Genomic DNA, 18,582 nt, shown 5'->3' with positions numbered 1-18,582 from the left:
TTATTTTTCAACCTCAGGTATCTAATTTTATGCTTGTAGAGGTATATATTTATCAACCTGTGGTGTGTCGTTTTACATTTCTGGTTGTTATAAATCAAACTCAAATGTATTTTGTTCTACCTCAGGTAATTATTCTTCAACCTCAGGTATATAATTTTATGCTTGTAGAGGTATATATTTTTCAACCTAAGGTGGGCCATTTTACACTTCTGGTTGTTATAAATCAACCTGAAGTGTATTTTCAACAATTGGAAAGGTTATTTTTAATTAGCGCCATGTGTTCCATGTTCTACCTTAAATTATTATTTCGTAACCTCAAGTATATATTTTTGTATTTTTAGAAGCATTAATTTATCAACCAAAGACGTTTTTTTTTAGCACTTACGAAGGTCAGGTGTTATACGGACCACCTAGTTTATTAATTTTTAGACTCACTATATAAAAAATATAATATATATATATAAAGATATTATATATATTATATGAAGAATAATGTATATCATTACATTTTTTTCACTAGTAGAGATCATTTATCAACCTGAAATTTTTAATATTAAACCTTGGGCTGTAATTGCTTCTTTTGTTAAGCTATAAAAGAAAGTTTCAAATGCATAATTCTTCTATAATTTTAATAGATTGATTTAAATCATCTTAAAGTAACACTTATCCAAATTCTACAGTTAGTAAAAATTATTTATGGGAACTCGTACTCGTATTTTTAGAAGATAGTTGTCTAAGGTGCTTGAATTTTTAAAGCTATAAAACTACAAATTTAAATAATTAGTCAGCTGAAATTCAAAGTACTTTTATTTAAAACTAAAATTTCACTTTTTTTACAAACCAACAAAATTATTTTAAATACTGTTTCCGTCTACATGTTGAAACTTGTAATTATTGGAACCTAAAAGAAAAAAAAATATATAAATTCGTAAGAAAGTCATATTTACAATGATAGTGGCAGGTCTTAAAATATTAGAAAGTATTTTTTTTATCATTTAAATTAAGGTGGTCCTAAAGCCGTATACCTGTAATGTTAAAAACCGCCGAACAGTTACACAGATTAAATAGCGTACTAAGGGTCTCGAAATTTCTCACGACATTTAAAAATCTTGTTAGCCAGAACCTAAAATGTTTATTTTTGGAAAATTAGGTTGTGAATTATTTTTAAAAGCATATAAAAGTTTTGTTACATTTGATTTTGTAGTTCTGGTTCTGGAAATTAGATGGCGCTACAAGGCTACGAGAAATGTGAATTTACCGCTAGTGAGGACAATTTGCGAAAAAAAGCATAAAATACTTATTTATATTCTCATTAATTGCAAATTCTTTTTGTTTTAGGTATTAATACAGATTGTTAGCTTTATTCCAATAGCAGTTTTAAAACATTTTATTCAGTATTTAATTTGTTTAACTGTTCGGGAGAAAAGTCACTAATTAATAATTTTTCCAGCATCGAAAATCAGAATATTTTGTTTTTTCAGTTGTTTACGAACGCGCTTGAAAGAGAGTTATTCAGGATTTAGCGACTAGCATCAGCAATTTTAATGTTTACATTGATATCACGTAGCTTTCATTTATGTTGTTTCTTTACATTTAAATTCGAAATAAACTTGAAAGTTGAACCAAAGAAAAATCGTTGGAAATCTAGATGCAAAGGTGTTAAAACATCGTATTTCTTATGTTAAAACTTAGAGACATAAGAATAATTTAATCTACATACTCTGTTGAAATTTCTGGCAAATGTCTTAAAATAAAATTATCTGCTAGTTAGTTTTACTAATATTTATACGCTACTAAAATATTTCTATTAAAATCGTTATATTTTCTAAACGAATAAGAGCTCAATATTTTTTTGTTTTCTCAAGAATCGGAAGTTTAAAAAATTGTATTTAATGTTAGTACGTACACAAAAAATCAATTTCAATCTTGCATTATTTGGAAATTATTATTATCAAATAAAATAGATGATCTTGTTAATTAATGACCTATTATTAATAATTTTTAAAAAATATATATATAACGATTAAAGTGTTAAATTCACTTTTTGTGTATTAAGTGTTGATGGCACTGGAATTGGACTAACTGGAATTTCTCAAAAGAATTTTAAAATTTGCAAGCATTTTTTCTTCAAAAGCATCTACTAGAGTTTTGAGTACGGATAATTTAATTAAAAAATATAGCTTTACTTTTGAGTATTTTATTTATTCAAAAAGCAGTATTGTGATGGCAAATTTTGCAATTTGAGAGAACTAAAATTTACAAATTTTATAAATATGATCTTTCTTTTTTTTTCTTCTGAAAATAGCATATTGAACTTTTGAAATTTATTTTAACTGCAACTAATTTGAACTAGAACCTGGTTACAGTGGTTTCACTCTTTTTATTTATTTGTTTATTTTATAACATAATTTAAAGTTTATTATAATAATAAAGAGTTGTTACCTTATGCATACACATACATTTATTAATTTTTTGCCCATTTAAATTTTATTATATTTAAATTATATTATATAGATGAATATTGGAAAAAATTTAAGCAATTTTGCATTAATAAAAAATGCTTAATTTATGATTATCATAACAAAAACAATCAAACGACAGTATGCCATGCTCCTGTATACATTCCTACTGCACCCTATTAAAAGAAATTTTCTACATAAGCAAGGTATACACACTTCCTTTGAAATAATGGCATTGAGTAGAGTACACACTGTGTGATTTTTGTGCCTTCAGCCCTTGGTTTTTCAAATTAACCATGTTTATGATTATAAAAAAATATTTGAAAGTATTTACATTTTTAAATGTAATATAGAAGATTTTTGTATTAGTATATCCTTCAAAATAAGTGACATTAAAGCAGTAGCATTTAATTGAATGTATTAAAAATTTCTGATTATTCTGTTTGCGCTTTTGAAATTCGAATAATACTTTTATTTTCGTCCAACTGAGATTATTAAAACCCTTTCATATAAGATAGGTTAAATTTAATTATGTCAAATTATAATTTGAATACCTTCAGTTTGAAAGCCTTTGTTTTTTATTAATATCAATTAAGATTAAAACATGCAGTCTATAAATGTTGATTATTGCTTCAATTTTAAAATATCAGTTTTTAAAAGAAACACAATTGTCTAATAATGACTGATGTTTTATAGTTTTGCTAAATGGTAGAATAGAATTGTATTACCAGTGCTTTTGCAGATGACTTTTTTACCTTTTTTTTCATTCCATCTGATTAAGAAAATGTTTAAAAAAAGTTTATCTATTTTCGATAGTTTCGATTATATAACTTCAGTTTTATCCAGGATTGGCATGATTCTTTTTTTTCTTGAGACATTCATTTGAGAAAAAAGAAAAATTTTAATGCAGAATTTATCCCTATATTCACAGTGTTAAGTTTTTTTAAATTTTGATTTTATCAATATTAAAAGTCGTATCTAAAGTAACAAAAAGGAAAGAAATGTATGTAAATTATTTGATGTCAAAAATTAACTGATAAGTGTAAAAAGATATTAGTATTTGTTAATAAAAGCTCCATGAAACCTTCAAATTGTACCATATATAAATAATAATGTTAAATAATTTGTTGTTTAATAACCATTATACATATTTAGTGTTGTTTATCTGATAGCAAAAACTTTAAAAATTCTGCAGCAGTTCGATCAAAGCCTAAGAGGTTTAAATTAACACTCTTTGCATTAGAATTCTGCAAATATTCTTTACTACTTTTTTCAAAGTAATTTTATATAGTGATATGGTTGAATAAAATGACCAATCTAAATCCTGTAAATGTTATTATACAAATAGTGACGAAAGTTAGGTTTTGTGTTCGAACTACGAAATTCTTTTTCAGTCTTCCTGTTTTTATATAATTTAAAATTTTACTTCCTTTGGCAATTTTTTTACGTTTTTATTTAAAAAAAAAACTTTATTCTTTTAAATGTAACCACTAATTAAGAAATGCAGTCCAGAAATATAGTTGACTTTTCTTTTTTTTTTTTTTTTTTTGTATTAGCTCAATTGACCATCAGACACATTTTATTAAAATTATTTGCCATGGTAGATTGTTTTTACCTCTTATTCAAAATATTTACCTTATTTTTACCCAAAATGATGAGTTAAATTAAAATGTTTTCCTTAAATTAAAGGAATTGAGACCAAAAATATATGTTATATGGTTATGAAAATCATATTTCTAATCTCATTTCTTAGGATGTACTTTTTATGTCTTGATCAAAGTTGTAACAATTGAACTGAAATTGTTGAAATTTTTTTTTTTTTTTTTGATATTTAAATTGAATATTTTTTTTTTTTTTTTTTTTGTGAAATGATTATTTTTTAGCTTTGATGGATTCCCTCTCCATGAAATCTTCACTATATTAGGAAACTTGTCTCTATTTATATTTTTACCTTAGGTTATGCAATTTGGAACTAAAATTATAAATTTTATTTTGGTGTGTTTAATAACAGACTTAAATCACAAAATTTATTAAAAACATGTGGTGTAACTACCAATATGAGTATTAAACATCGATTCACTACACATAGCCATGAACTTAATATAACTCTCATGGCTAAATCTCAAAACCTGGTGACCTTAATCCAGCTCTCCTGGTCTTTCACAAATACAGAGGGGATGAATTGTGGCGTAACTACCACTACTATTTTTTAACATCAATTCACTTATATATAAGACATGATAACTTGATTCAATTTTGAGATACCTTTTGATAGATGAAGGTTGACATTGTCTAATGGCTCGTTCACTGCAAAGTCTCTCTTTTCTTTTCTTTATTTATGGGGTACTCAAGCCCAGTAAAATTTTAGGATATGGTACAACTCTAATTCAAACATTCGTTACATCAGTAATAATCTTTTATTCCAGCTCAACATCGAAAATAAAAGTGGACCTCAAATTTATATTTATATAGTAATTATTAAGATAAGTTTTGACTTTGATACTTTTTATACAATCCTAAAAGAGTTTTATTTTATTTTTCTTTAAGTAAAGAAGAATTGGTACTTTAAAAAAAATTAGGACACGAAACAAACATATTGTTTTATTGATTTTCCGAATAATTTATTCCGTATTCGACGACATTTGCTGATCACCTAATTATTTATTTGGTTCACATAATTGTGAGTAGTGACTTGTTGCGAAATGAATCGTTTAAAATAAATTGAAGTTTTAAAAAAAAAGAGAAGATTTGTTAGTTTCACAAACTGATAATTTTTTCATATTTTAATATCTTTAATTTAATAATTTTTTAAGTTACTTTAATAGTGATGCTTTCTGTATTTATCTTTTAAATAATAAGTATAAAAAACGAAATATTCATAATAATTGAATAATGGAATATGCTGTTACAAGAAATAATAAGCAGCTTTCGTTAAAAATATGAAATAATATAGTAATGCATTAGCTTAATGTTTTAAAACATTTCTAATTTAATTGCTAATCTCCTAACTAAAAAAGAAAGAAACAGACCGGACATCATTTACCAAGGCCGGATTTACGTATAAGCTGTAGCTTGGGGCCCCGAGATGACAAGGGCCCTCAGAAGCCCAAAATGCTTCTTTTCTGCATTATCGGACATAATAAATATAAATAAATGACTGAATAAAACAAAAAACTTCATTGTCATTAGAATGAAACATATCATCTTTCAAGTAATTTAAGTATTAATAAATTATTTATAAATAAATTTTTTAGTTTAAAAGATAAAAAAGTTTTTTTTTAACCCCTTCATTCGATCATTAGACTATTTAATATCTGTTTCTAAGGATCAGAATTTTCCTTTTGTTTTACTTTAAAAGTGTACAAATTATATATTCAATGCTTTCATGTGATATGCAGCAGTTTTAAATAGCACTTAAAAATATCTAAAATGACTGAAATTGTCAATTCAAAAAACAATTACTTTTGAATATGAAATTAAATAACTACACACATTTGTTTTGCAATCTCATTTTATATAGCATTATTTAGAGGAGACAGTTGCGTGTAGATGTGATGATGACGTAATGAAAGAGGCATACAAAAACAGCAAATTTCAGTTAAAATCCTCAATATTTTATTTTTAAACTCCTCGAAAAATGTAGTAAAAGAGGTATGCAAATTAACTGTCGCAATCATATTAATATTAAGTAAGAACGAAACAGAAATGATAATGTTGAATCACAAATGAGACAGGTGGTATGAAAGACATCGAAACCTATTTGATTGGTTTAGGCGTTTCTAAAATTCTGAAATCTATCAGGCTTTAATTTTTTTTCTGTCACAAAATTTATCAGTAATTAAAAATAATACATTTATTCCCAATATTGGTTCTGTTTTTTCGTTGATTAAAATGTTTAACATTAACAGATAGTTGTCTTTTAAAACATTCCATTCCATAATAAAATTCATTCCATATTCTATAATTGTAATTATCTAAAACTAATTGATATAAAGCATTAGTGTGTTTCATTGATATGTTGAATGCTCGTTTTGACTGGATGCTGCTCTTGCACATCCTAGCCACTATACACAAAGAGACGAGCTGATACTTCAAACCCGTATTACATTTATTCTCTCTGATATTTAATAGACCCTTTAATAAATCCTTAAAAATATAAGACGAAAATTTACATAAATAATGACAATTTTTATTCTTGCACTAAAATTTAACAAATGTACTTGAAACAATTAAAAAGAAAGCAAAAGTAATGAAGAAATATTTTTAATGTAAACATCAATTAAATAATATCAGCTTACGAAATGTTCTTTTTATTTTTACAAACAGTATTAATATATCGGCCCTCACCTGCTCCAGGGTGTAGGGACTGCTGGATTGGGAATTGACAAGGCTACTGATTTGAATATTAGTAGTCGTAAACTCGAAACTGGGTTGGCTGTGCAATGACTGTTATAAAATAAATTAAAAATGTGGGCGGGATAGCCTGGTTGATGGGGCTCTTGACTCGTGTTCGTGAGAATTGGAGTTTGAATCCAGCCGGCAGAAGAATACCCATGTATAAAATGGTGACTGACGCATTTTAAATCTGTTGGGGTCACAAAGTCCTCCAAGTTCTCATAAGAAATACCTCTGGGTACTGATCCAGCAGTTCCCTTGTCTTCTGGCTTCGGTTCAAAATTACAAGGCTACCGAGTCGTGAACAATTTAGAATCGTAAAGAAAAAACAATTGAGAAAAAATTAGCAAAAAATCATTAAAAATTGCAAATAAAATATATTCAAAATGAAATTTAAAAAAAACTCTGTTAAATATATAGTGGCCCTTCCAGCATGCCAAATTTTTACTCTGTGCTTAAAATTTGTTTCTGTTGTAACTTTTTTCTATCGTTCAAAAAATATGTGCAATAAAAGAAAGGTTCTACATTATAGTCTCATCACAATTAATATATTTAACAATAAAGTAATATCAAATTTTAAAAAAAATTTAATGTTAATACTCAACAATAAAAAATAATGACAGTTTACTTTAGGTGTACAGAAATAGAATTGAACTTATAAGGGCTCCACCAAGCTTAAATCCGGCCCGGTCATTTACTGATGAGATTTGAGATTAAACCTTTCTAAACTGATGCCAAATGTTGATAATTACTTATTAAAGTATCAGGCTCATCCCTCCCTCTAAAAGCATTTATTTATTGCTTAGTTATTTTATATAACAGATAATAAATTTTAATTTGACTCGTTTTAATTTGAATTTAATTAATAAATGTATAAAATTAACATGTGTTTTTTCTTAAGTTTTTCACACTACACTTCTCTACAGTTAAAAATTTATATCTGTCACAGTAAGTAGCACTATACCAGCTGTCAAAAATACATTTGAAGTTGATGAATTTACAAAAAATTAATATCAGGTAAGCAGGGGTCTATGAGACAAAAAAGTTTGGGAACCAATGATCTACTAGTAGATAACGCAGCTTGTTTTGTCAATAGAATAATGGTTGCATTTAGAGCACTTTGGTTCTCAGAAGGAGTTCAAGATATTTAGTGGTGATTGTTCTATTTGCGGATAAAATGGTAATAAACTCTGCTGTGATCAGGGAACGATTTGTGTTGTCAATTAGCTCAGGAGCTCCGGAAGAGATACGAGTACTGTAGCTAGTCGGAAAGTAGTATAAATTTCGATCGCAATTTAATTCAGTTATTAATAATAATAAACCTTTCGGTGCTAAAAGAAAAGAGTTGTTTTTTTTTCATTGATAATTAATTCCGTTTTTATACTTAATCGAGATTTTGTACGTTATTGTATTTTTTATAAAAATTCGATACTTTTTTTTTAAACATGAATATTAACTTCAAATCCACAATAAAAATATCTTTTTTACTTAATTTTTAGCAAACATTAGTACATTAGAAAACATCAAAGAACACCCAGAAAGTTTGAATAAAAATATATTTTACAGAATTTAAATGAAAATAACTTGTGAGCTAGAGATTTTCTTAAAAAATTAAACACTAGAATTGGCAAAATTATTTTAGCTCGGAAGCTAAGGATACATAATATGTGATTAGCGTTGAAAACTCTAAAGCAGTGTTTCTTAACCTCTTTGGTATAATGGACCCTTTTTAAAAAATTTTAAGAAGTCACAGACCACCCACTGTAAAAAAATTATTGCAAAAATCATTAATTATTTTTACTTTACTTTATTTTCAATTGAAATAAAATTCGAAGGCTACTTTGTGTTTTTGAAAATGTTAAATTTTTTTATGGTTTGCGAATGTTCTTTTCCTCACATTATGGAGGATTGCTGGCATATCTAAGAGAAAAGAGCAAAGGGACGGCTCATAAAAAATGAGGGGTTGATAGAGGATTATAAAAATAACAAATCGGACGTAATCAGGGGGTTGCCCTGCTGCTGCAAACTGAAAGTCGGTTGGTGGAGAATGTTAAAAATATGACAGAGATATTAGAGGGTCCGCACTGAATTTGGGGTATCTCAATCACCTAGTTTCAAATATGTATGTATTTTCATCTTTTAGAAGAAAAAAAAAAGATCAATGTTATTCAAATATTATTGATCCAATCGTCTTAAAAATAGTCGGCGGACCCCCAAAGTATGACGCATGGACCCCTAAGGGGTCCATGAACCACAGGTTAAGAAACCCTGCTCTAAAGCGTTACATGAAAAATTAATTTCCATTACAGATTATTTGCAAAAACCGTTTAATTTGGCAGTTTATAAATTCATTTTTGTTAAATTTGCTTTAATTTAATTTTTAAAAATAGTGTGTACACACAGATATATATATAAATATTTGGATTGTAATTTTTACAGCAGCAAATAGCATTATTAAAATTTATAATAAAATAATGCCACGTCAAAAATTTAAATGCATTTTTAGCGTGAATGAAATAAAATTTTATTTATTATCTTTACTTCATGTAGAAATTACGGCTTGAGCAAAATTTGATTTTGTATCTTTTATTCCGAAAAATCTAAATACATAATAAAAGATTTTCTCGGCTGTACGCAAGCTAGTTTCAATGAGTCATATGATTTTGTGAAATTAATAAAATACCAGCGTATGAACTTTTACTAACTGGGCATCCAAGGCCAAATTAAGTTTTTGCTCTACTTATGGTTAAAACTTAAATAAAACGCAATTGTAATTATTTTTTAAATTTTTCTTTGAATAAAATGTTGCAGCTTTACACAGTGATTCTTAAGTAACTTTATCAATTTTAATTCGATTTAGTTTAAAATTTAACAGTGTATATTATACTGATGTAGTTCTTATATTATACTTTGATATTTTTTATTGAACGATATGCGGTTTTCCTAAAGACATTTTCCTGTATTACCAATTTGTAAAAAATAATAATAGAAAATGCTCTTCATGCAAAATAAACATCAATAATAATAAACATCTTGTTCAATTTTTTGGTAAAGAAAATAGAAATTTGAAGAAGTTATGAGGCTTATAATTAGCAAATTAAACTTTTAAAAAAGAGCATTTTAGTCTATAATTTAATTTTAATCATTTTCAAGATATTGGTGCTCAGGGATAGGAGTCCTATCTTGTTCTCCACTAGTTAGTTACGCCACCGATTAGCATTGGAACTAAAAGACACAGAAACTTTAAGTTATATATCGATTTGAAAAATATTAGAAGTTCTAAATTATAAGGCTTTGCAAAAAATTTTGTACTTGACTTATTAAAACCCTAACACTCAATTATTAAGATAGTTTATTTAATTGTTTTTACAAAAATTATTATATTTTCTATTAAAGTTTTATTGGAAAAAAATTGTGTAAAGAAAGAATCGTTTATTTATTGAAAACTTTCACGCGAATTATCTAAGTTCTAGGTACTTTTAGATAGCTTTATGTTCAACACAGGAACGAAAAGAATATGAGCTTTGCTTGAGGTAAATTTCTTGGTAAGTAGCATCCTCGAGGTCAGAGGAAGTGGGGTGGAATGTCTGTAAAAAAACCTGTTTTTGAACAATAACACTGAGGGAGAAGTGTATTTAAATTCCATTCATAGACGATGTGTAATTATGTCCCTATTCCCTGAAACTAGAAATTATTCTTTCAACCCATTTGCACAATAAATTTAATTTGAAACGAATTATCCTATTTTTGTTTAATTTGAATGTAACGTATGATTTATTTGACAAGTTGTAATAGAGTGTGTTAATAGCGTCAATTGGCTCACAATTAGATGATTAAATAACAAATATATAAGTGGTTGACGCGATTCCTTTAAATTATTCAGAAAAAAATTATAATTTCTTTAAGTTCTTTTAAGTTTTAGGAGCTCTAGCCGAAGCGATTACATTTCTACTTCCAACCTTAGCCTAATTAATCTATGTTTTCTATATATTTAGTAATAATCAGAACTGTGTTAGATTTTGAACAACTTTTCAATCAAACTAATGAGTTATAAAATTTCTATAAGAGAATCCAAAAAAATAACTTAAAAATTTTAAATAAATAATTTACAACTTGGAAAATAAAGTAAATATCTTAAAAACAAGTAGTCTAAAAATGGGAAAATATATTTAATCAGATCTAAAATAAAAAATGTGGGGCGAATCGTATTTAAAAATTGTGGGATAAATGTTCGCCGTTAATTGAAATATATTACGAAAGTGGTTTGTTCGAAGTGAGTGACTAACGTCTAAAAGAATAAATTTTTTTCTTTTTTTTTTTTGACTACTTGTACTACATAGTTTATAAAATTAATAAATGAGAAACATAACTTTTCATTTCTTTTATTTTTGTAGAAACTGATATGCACTTAATTCGGTGTCAGTTTTTAAATTGAAAATTTAAGAGTACAATTACGCATTAAAAATTAAAAAAAAAAACATAATTTCTATTCAACTAATGTGCACACTAGGTTTAAAAGTACAACTATAAATCAATTTAATTTTTTGATTACAAATCAGTGTATCAATTTTAAGAAAAACCAAAAACCTGTAAAGAAGAACTTTTTTAAAGAACTGATAACGTGTACGCTTTTGCATATTTTATCTGTCAAAAGACTTATATATGGCTTCTCGCAATCGGAATTCCTATCACTTTCCCTGTAGCTAGAGTTCAGAAATTTTATTAGATGATAATACAAGTATTCTTCGTTTTCTGACCGTTACAATCAGAATCCTTCTCTCAGTTGATATTTATGGTAAATCGAAATTTAAGACCACACATTTAAGACAAGCTAAAATGCCCATATTGTATAATTATTTCAAAATGCCTCGAGCACAATTTATCTACATTCTGTTGTTAATTGAAATATAACCTATTTCCTTCATGAACGACCTATCAGATACAAAACTGAAAAAGAAATAAATAAAATATTCTTTAAAAAAGTTTTTTTTTTAAACCGAAGGAAATAATTCAATTTTTGGTACACAAAAAAACAGGGCGTACCACTTTCGAAAATAACTTTGATCTCCACCGAAAATCCCTCAACCTTACTTCTTTCGATAAACTTCATCAAAGAACGTTCCTCGCATTTCTAATAATATATGTGGGAATTAAGTTTCTTATCTTACGAGGGTCAAAAATAGGCATTTATTCTACTTTTATGTCCACATGAAAATAAAATAGTATGAAATTAGAATGGTTTTTTATGATTAAACGAGGAAAATATTTTTTATTTAAGAAAAATCAGATTTTTTTTTTTCTTTTAAAACAGTTAGATTACTTGAAATCTCTAAAACAGCCTCGTTAATTTGTTAATGACACCGACTGGAAAATATTAGTTTTATTAACCTAACTGATTTTAAGGGTTGAAAAACTTAATGATTTTTTGAGACAGTGTCCTCTTACTTTCTATTATTTGAATAAATTTTAAAAATTTTCCTTTTTGAAACTCATATAGAGTTCGATTGTTAACTTATGTATTTTTCATTTTTTTTCTTCTTTTTTTGAAAGGGTGATTATTTTAGATTAAAATATGAAACTCTTTTATAAAAAACCACAGGAAAAAAAGATGTTGAAGTTCACCACTTGTAATACTTGTGTACTTTTGTGATCAACAGATAGCCAACTAACTGAAAAATATGATTCTTTTTTTTTTTCCATATCTTAAAAATTACTTTTTACAGATATGTGTAATGTAATCTTAATTTATTGTGTAATTAAATTTTTTTTTAGAATTTTTTTTTTCTTCATCAAAATAAAGATGAATCTTATGAAATTTTGTCGATATGACTATGGCTTTAAAATTTTATTTAAATAACCCATATATCTTAGGAAAGGAGAGCGGTTACGGCATGAAACATAATTTTTTATGTAAATTTAATGTTATCTAGCTTAGTTTCAAAAATGCATCATTTGTTATTTATGCATGCAAGCGATTTTTCAAAAATAATCTATTAAGGTATTAGAGTATTTATACAATTACAAAATATTCAACATTATATTATTCATTTCAACATTACATTATATTATTCATTTCAACATTACATTATATTATTCATTTCAACATTACATTATATTATTCATTTCAACATTACATTATATTATTCATTTCAACCATTAAATGAACAAACTTGTGTTTTACATATTTATTACAAAAGCACCTAATAGATTTTTTTTACATTTAATTACATTTTGTAAGGCTACTTTTTATTATATTCTTAAATTTAATTACATTCTATTAGGTTACTTAGGTGAAAAATTTATATTATTTATTAAATCTGTAACAAGGAAGTTTGATTAAAAAATATAAAAATATGTGTAATTGCCTGAAAAAATTAAAGGGTAATTATTTCTCAAATGCCATACATTTGGTCCTTAAGCCATAAATTTGTTGTCGAACAATGCTTAAAAGTAGTAGAACTAAAACCGCTTAAAAAGGAGGCACTCTGTACTTAATATATTCCTTTACTTAACATGAGTACAAATACTTTTAAAGTTTATAACAAATGTTCAAAAAATAAATAAAAATTTATTGCATTGCATCATTTGGTTCATAAGATAGTTTTTTTCATTAAAAAGAAAGAAAATATAAGCAATTATCTACACAATCTATTTTAAAGAAATTTATTTTATAATTACCAAAGACTAAAATAATCAGCATATTTTATTCATTATGTGGTGCCCTAACACAAACATTAAGAAAAATATATTAGCATAAAGCTCTTTTTTCGTCAACTTTTATTTGCAAGATGCAATTTTATTTATTGTGCATTGATGTAGGGAGAGCAAGATTCTGTGCAGATGCATGGTTCAGAGCAGTATTGACCATATGAAGTTTTTACGGTTCTAGGAAAAACCATGTTTTCGTATAGTTTTCTCACTCTATAAAAAAGTAAGATTTCCCATAGTTTTTGTTGTTTTGTAAAATAAATCATTTTCTTATGGTTTTTACCATCTTCAGAACAAAGTCTTATTGTTTATGCCACTTTTGTGAACATCTCCTTGTATGTATCATTAGACACTATAACTTTATTGCAGCTGCACAATATACACAAAAACACTCAAATAGCAGAAAAGCTTTAATAAGCAGAATTTTTTTTAAAAAAACTAAATATCAAAAATTTTTCTTTTCATGAAAGACTGATAAGGACATGCAAAAATATTAAATAATATTACCAATAAATTGAGTAGTTATTTATTCAATAAATGATACGTAGAAAGAAATCATATCTACAATATAGAAATCATATATTCCAATCAGTTATAAATAACAAACCACTACCTGTCAATAAACATGGGTTAACAATATTTACCAAATTTTTATAGGGAAAAAACAGAGATCTGAAGTAATGTACTACAAGTAGTGAAACTATGTACAATAATTGCTACTTTTTGTGTACTTTGTAGCATAATGTGTTTTTTCAAAAGAAAAAAAAAAGAGTAGTTCAAAAAAAACAACAACAGTAGTTTGTAGAAATTCCGCAATTATTTTTAACAATTACTTTATAGAATAGAAAGGTTTGTTCTAAAGTTAAAAGATCCCTGTGGCTGCAGCTGAGCATAAACAAGAGTTATGTATTTATACTAGTCATTATGAATAAGAGATATCAATTTGACCATATATTCATGCCCAGACAATGTCAGCAATCAATTTAAACATATATTCAAGTGTGAATGTTCACTTATGAAAAACATTGAAGTTATTTCAAAGGAAAGAAACATATTTCCGATGTATTTAATTTCTTAAGCACATAAAATTGCAAATATTAGATAACTTCCTCGCATTTTTCAAACTGAATATTTGTTGTCGAATAAAGCATAAAAAATTGTTGTTTTAGGATAATGTTTTAGAATAACAAACTGGTTCATGCAAACATGAATAAATAATTACTAATAATTTATGGTGTTTCAGCTCATATTTTATTAAAAATCATTTTAAACTTAAGTGTAAATTAAATTCTACAGTTAAAATCATTTCATTTATTAATCTAAGATTATTTGTTTTACGATACTAGAAGTCGTTCTTTACATATTTACATCAATATACATCATTGCGATACATTGATTTATTTACATCTAGAAACTGTTAAAAGGTAGAATAGCTCTTTTTGAGGTAGCCAATCAACTATGAGTTAGAATCTTTTTGGGAAAGGCTAAACTAGATCTTAGCCTGAGGCGGGGTGTGATTTTCAGCGCCATCTAGTTTTCAAGTTTGAGGCTAGAATCCACTTTAGGACCGCCTTAACTGGATGAAATTAATTTTCCTTTTCAGATAAATATCTTCTGCCATTTCTATTCAATCCTCGTAGCTAAAAAGCATGACATGCATCACAGCCACAAAATAAAATACACTGAAGACAGTATTACCATTAACAACATTTACAGAAATTCAAATATACAGGGTGTTTATAAAGTCTCGGGCCCATTTTGATGTTTAATAACTCATAAAATAATAAAGATAGATTAAAATTAATAACATAAATGGTTAGATAGACTCAAAAACTTTCATGAACCTTGTCAATGAACTTCCACGTGTGCCCCCTTCGTTGCACGGAGAATATCAAGTCGATAGTCAATTTCACGCCAGGTAGCGGCAAGCATGTCGGCATCCACAGAGGCTATTGCGGTTGTAATTCTGGCTTTTAGGCCATCAATGTTCGACACGATCCTCCTGTAAACATCGTCCTTTATAAATCCCCAAAGAAAAAAGTCCAGCGGCGTTATATCAGGTGATCTGGGTGGCCAAGGAATTGGACCTCCTCGCCCAATCCATCTTCCTGTAAAATGATCATTCAAAGAACTACGAACGATGATACCCAAATGAGGTGGTACACCATCTTGTGGCAAAAAGACATGTGGCTGAAGCTGTTCTAGTTGCGGAAATAAGAAATTTTCCAACATGTCTAAGTATACGACTGATGAGACCGTCTTTTCGGTAAAAAAGAAAGCTACCTGGCGTGAAATTGACTATCGACTTGATATTCTCCGTGCGACGAAGGGGGCAAACGTGGAAGTTCATTGACAAGGTTCATGAAACTTTTTGAGTCTATCTAACCATTAATGTTATTAATTTTAATCTATCTTTATTATTTTATGAGTTATTAAGCATCAAAATGGGTCCGGGACTTTATAAACACCCTGTATAATTCCAATCTTATTATGCAATTTTAACACTTTTTATTTTTCTATACATCTGTAACATTATGGTACTTGTAAGTTTAATAATTAGATTTCCTTCCCTTTCTTTTTTAAAAATCTTTAAACTCAATAAACCTAGTCTGTATTTTTAAATTTTTAGTCAGACTTCATGAAACTAGCAGCTTTTTTTAAAATTTTTGACGCTGATTCTGAAAAGGACTTATGTTATTGTCAATCACATCAGAGTTTCTTAAAAAATAGTTATTTTAATAATTTTTAATCAATGTAATCAAGAATCTACAATCGTTTAATAAATTAAAATTTTAAAGTTATGTACCAATTTTTATTCTTTTTTTACACTCAATCGAATAGAACAAATTACAAGCTGATAAGGAGCATTTATTTTAAAGTTGTGAGTAATTTTATGTGAGGAAAATGTCTAAGAGAGAATGATTTGAAATAATACTTTTAAAATAAGTTGAGTGTAATATCTCCTATATAACTTATAATACCGAGCAGAATAAAACTAATAGTTAGTTGTTACAAACACTTGTTTAAATATAAATACACATCCCATAGGATGAAACTCTAAATAATGCATATTACATTCACCAATAAATGTTTTTATTTGCAATTGATTTTATTCAATTCAGGATTAAAATTGCATACTATACTGACTTATTTCTAAAATATTTAAGATTTCCGAAATTCACACATTTTTGAAGTAGTGAACCATAAACAGCTGCATGAAAAAGCTCATAACCTTGAAACAAATTGTCATATAAACTTGAAATCGGATTTAATTTCATTCTGCCCAATATTCTAATAAATAATAACAATCTGCTTAGTAAATAATTAACGTGGGTAAAATGCGAGAAAATAACATGTAGTGAAAATAGCCGTTTTGTGATCAAACATGAAGAAGTGAGCTAGTACAGTTACTAGTTTTCAATTATCAAATATCTAGCAAACTATTGTTATAAACAATTACATAAATTCTGTAGTTTATTAGGAGAGATTACTTTTTCTTTTAGGTATAAATTCAGAACTATATCCTAGGGGAAGGCTGAGCAGTAGCTTGCTTGTCTCTTCTTCTGCGCCGCCGCGCATGTGCTATTTACAGCCTAGGCCATCTCAGTAATATCAGGGAACTGTGGATAAGCTCTGTAAATATATATATATATATATATATATATATATATATATATATATATATATATATATATATATATATATATATATATATATATAAACAATAATATAAACTTTGCAACAAATATCCAAACGATAAGCATACAGCTATAGTAGAATTTCAAAGCAAAATTTCTATTTTAAAAATCTTTCAATTTTCAATGATTTATTTATAAGAGAAATTGTGAACATTTTTCTCAATTAATCAGCGTGCATACTGCTACGTTAAAACATATACATTTAAGCAAAATAAAAAGAATAGTTCTATTTGACTGAACTACAAACAATAAAATATACTGTGCATAACCTGCTGTAACGATTCACCAGTAATGTTACCCAAAACAGTGACGAGAAATATTTCGGTTATTCTCTCTTATTGCTAAGCCTACAACGATAGCCTCTAAGAATATCCTCCAACTTAAATTATTTAAGATCAGGACGCGTCGTTAAGACAAAAATAATAAAATTTAAGTTTCAAAATTGAAGCATATTTGATTAAAAGTGATAAAACTAAATTAATAAATGTCAAGCACACTTACCGAATTTCGAATAGACTTTCGATCCAAGATTCGATTTCCAAGGTCAACACACACGCCATTTGCCGGCTCGCATGGAACTCTGGGAAGTGAGTTAGTTAATATGAAGTGTACTTTAAGCAACCTTAAAACAAGCTTAGGTATAAATAAAATGACTTCAACACCTCAATAAATACCTCACTCTCTTTAGTTGAAATAAGGTATATTTTTTTATACCTCATAAATACCTCAATATCGTTAGTAGAAAAAAGGTATATTTTTTATACCTCGTAATTACCTCACTCTCGTTTGTTGAAATAAGGTTGATTTTTTTATACCTCATAAATACCTCTTTTGTTACAAGTGTAAGAGAAACAACCTCGTATACCTTAAAAATCATCTTATCAGTCTGGATGATTTGAAGTGAATTTAAAACAACCTCAAAATAAGCTTAGGTATAAATAAAATGACTTCATATACCTCAATAAATACCTTTTTATCGTTAGTTGAAATAAGGGAAAATTTTTTATACCTCAAAAATACCTCTTTTGTTACAAGTGTAAGAAAATAAACCTGGTATACCTTAAAAATCTCTTTATCAGTCTGGTTGATTTGAAGTGAATTTTAAACAACCTCAAAACAAGCTGAAGTATATATAAATCAACCTCGTACACCTTAATTACAACCTTTACGAGGTATAATTTTTATTGCTGTTTTCTCTGCAACCTTAAATATACCTCAAATATACCTCAAAATAACCTTAATACCTCAAATCAACCTTAAATTTTCATAAGGGACAGCATTTCGTCTATACAATTGGAGCTGGCTAAAATCCCAACGCAGTC

The 18,582-nt window shown here is 27.2% G+C and overlaps 1 long non-coding RNA gene across 1 annotated transcript; it reads right to left on the bottom strand.

Moving 5' to 3' along the window:
• Positions 1–737: 737 nt before the first annotated feature.
• LOC147807633 (uncharacterized) lies at positions 738–17,828 on the bottom strand. The gene is made up of 3 exons (XR_015434536.1): positions 17,762–17,828; positions 17,054–17,195; positions 738–901 (listed from the first exon to the last, which is right to left on the bottom strand). It is a non-coding gene; the product is annotated as an uncharacterized LOC147807633 (long non-coding RNA).
• Between the last annotated feature and the right edge of the window lie 754 nt (positions 17,829–18,582).

This window comes from Parasteatoda tepidariorum, chromosome 6 (assembly GCF_982258835.1).
Source record: "Parasteatoda tepidariorum strain Cologne lab strain chromosome 6, Ptep-v5.0, whole genome shotgun sequence".
NCBI lineage: Eukaryota > Metazoa > Arthropoda > Arachnida > Araneae > Theridiidae > Parasteatoda > Parasteatoda tepidariorum.
Note: the sequence above shows the minus strand (reverse complement) of the source record. Positions and strands in the feature narration are given on the sequence as shown.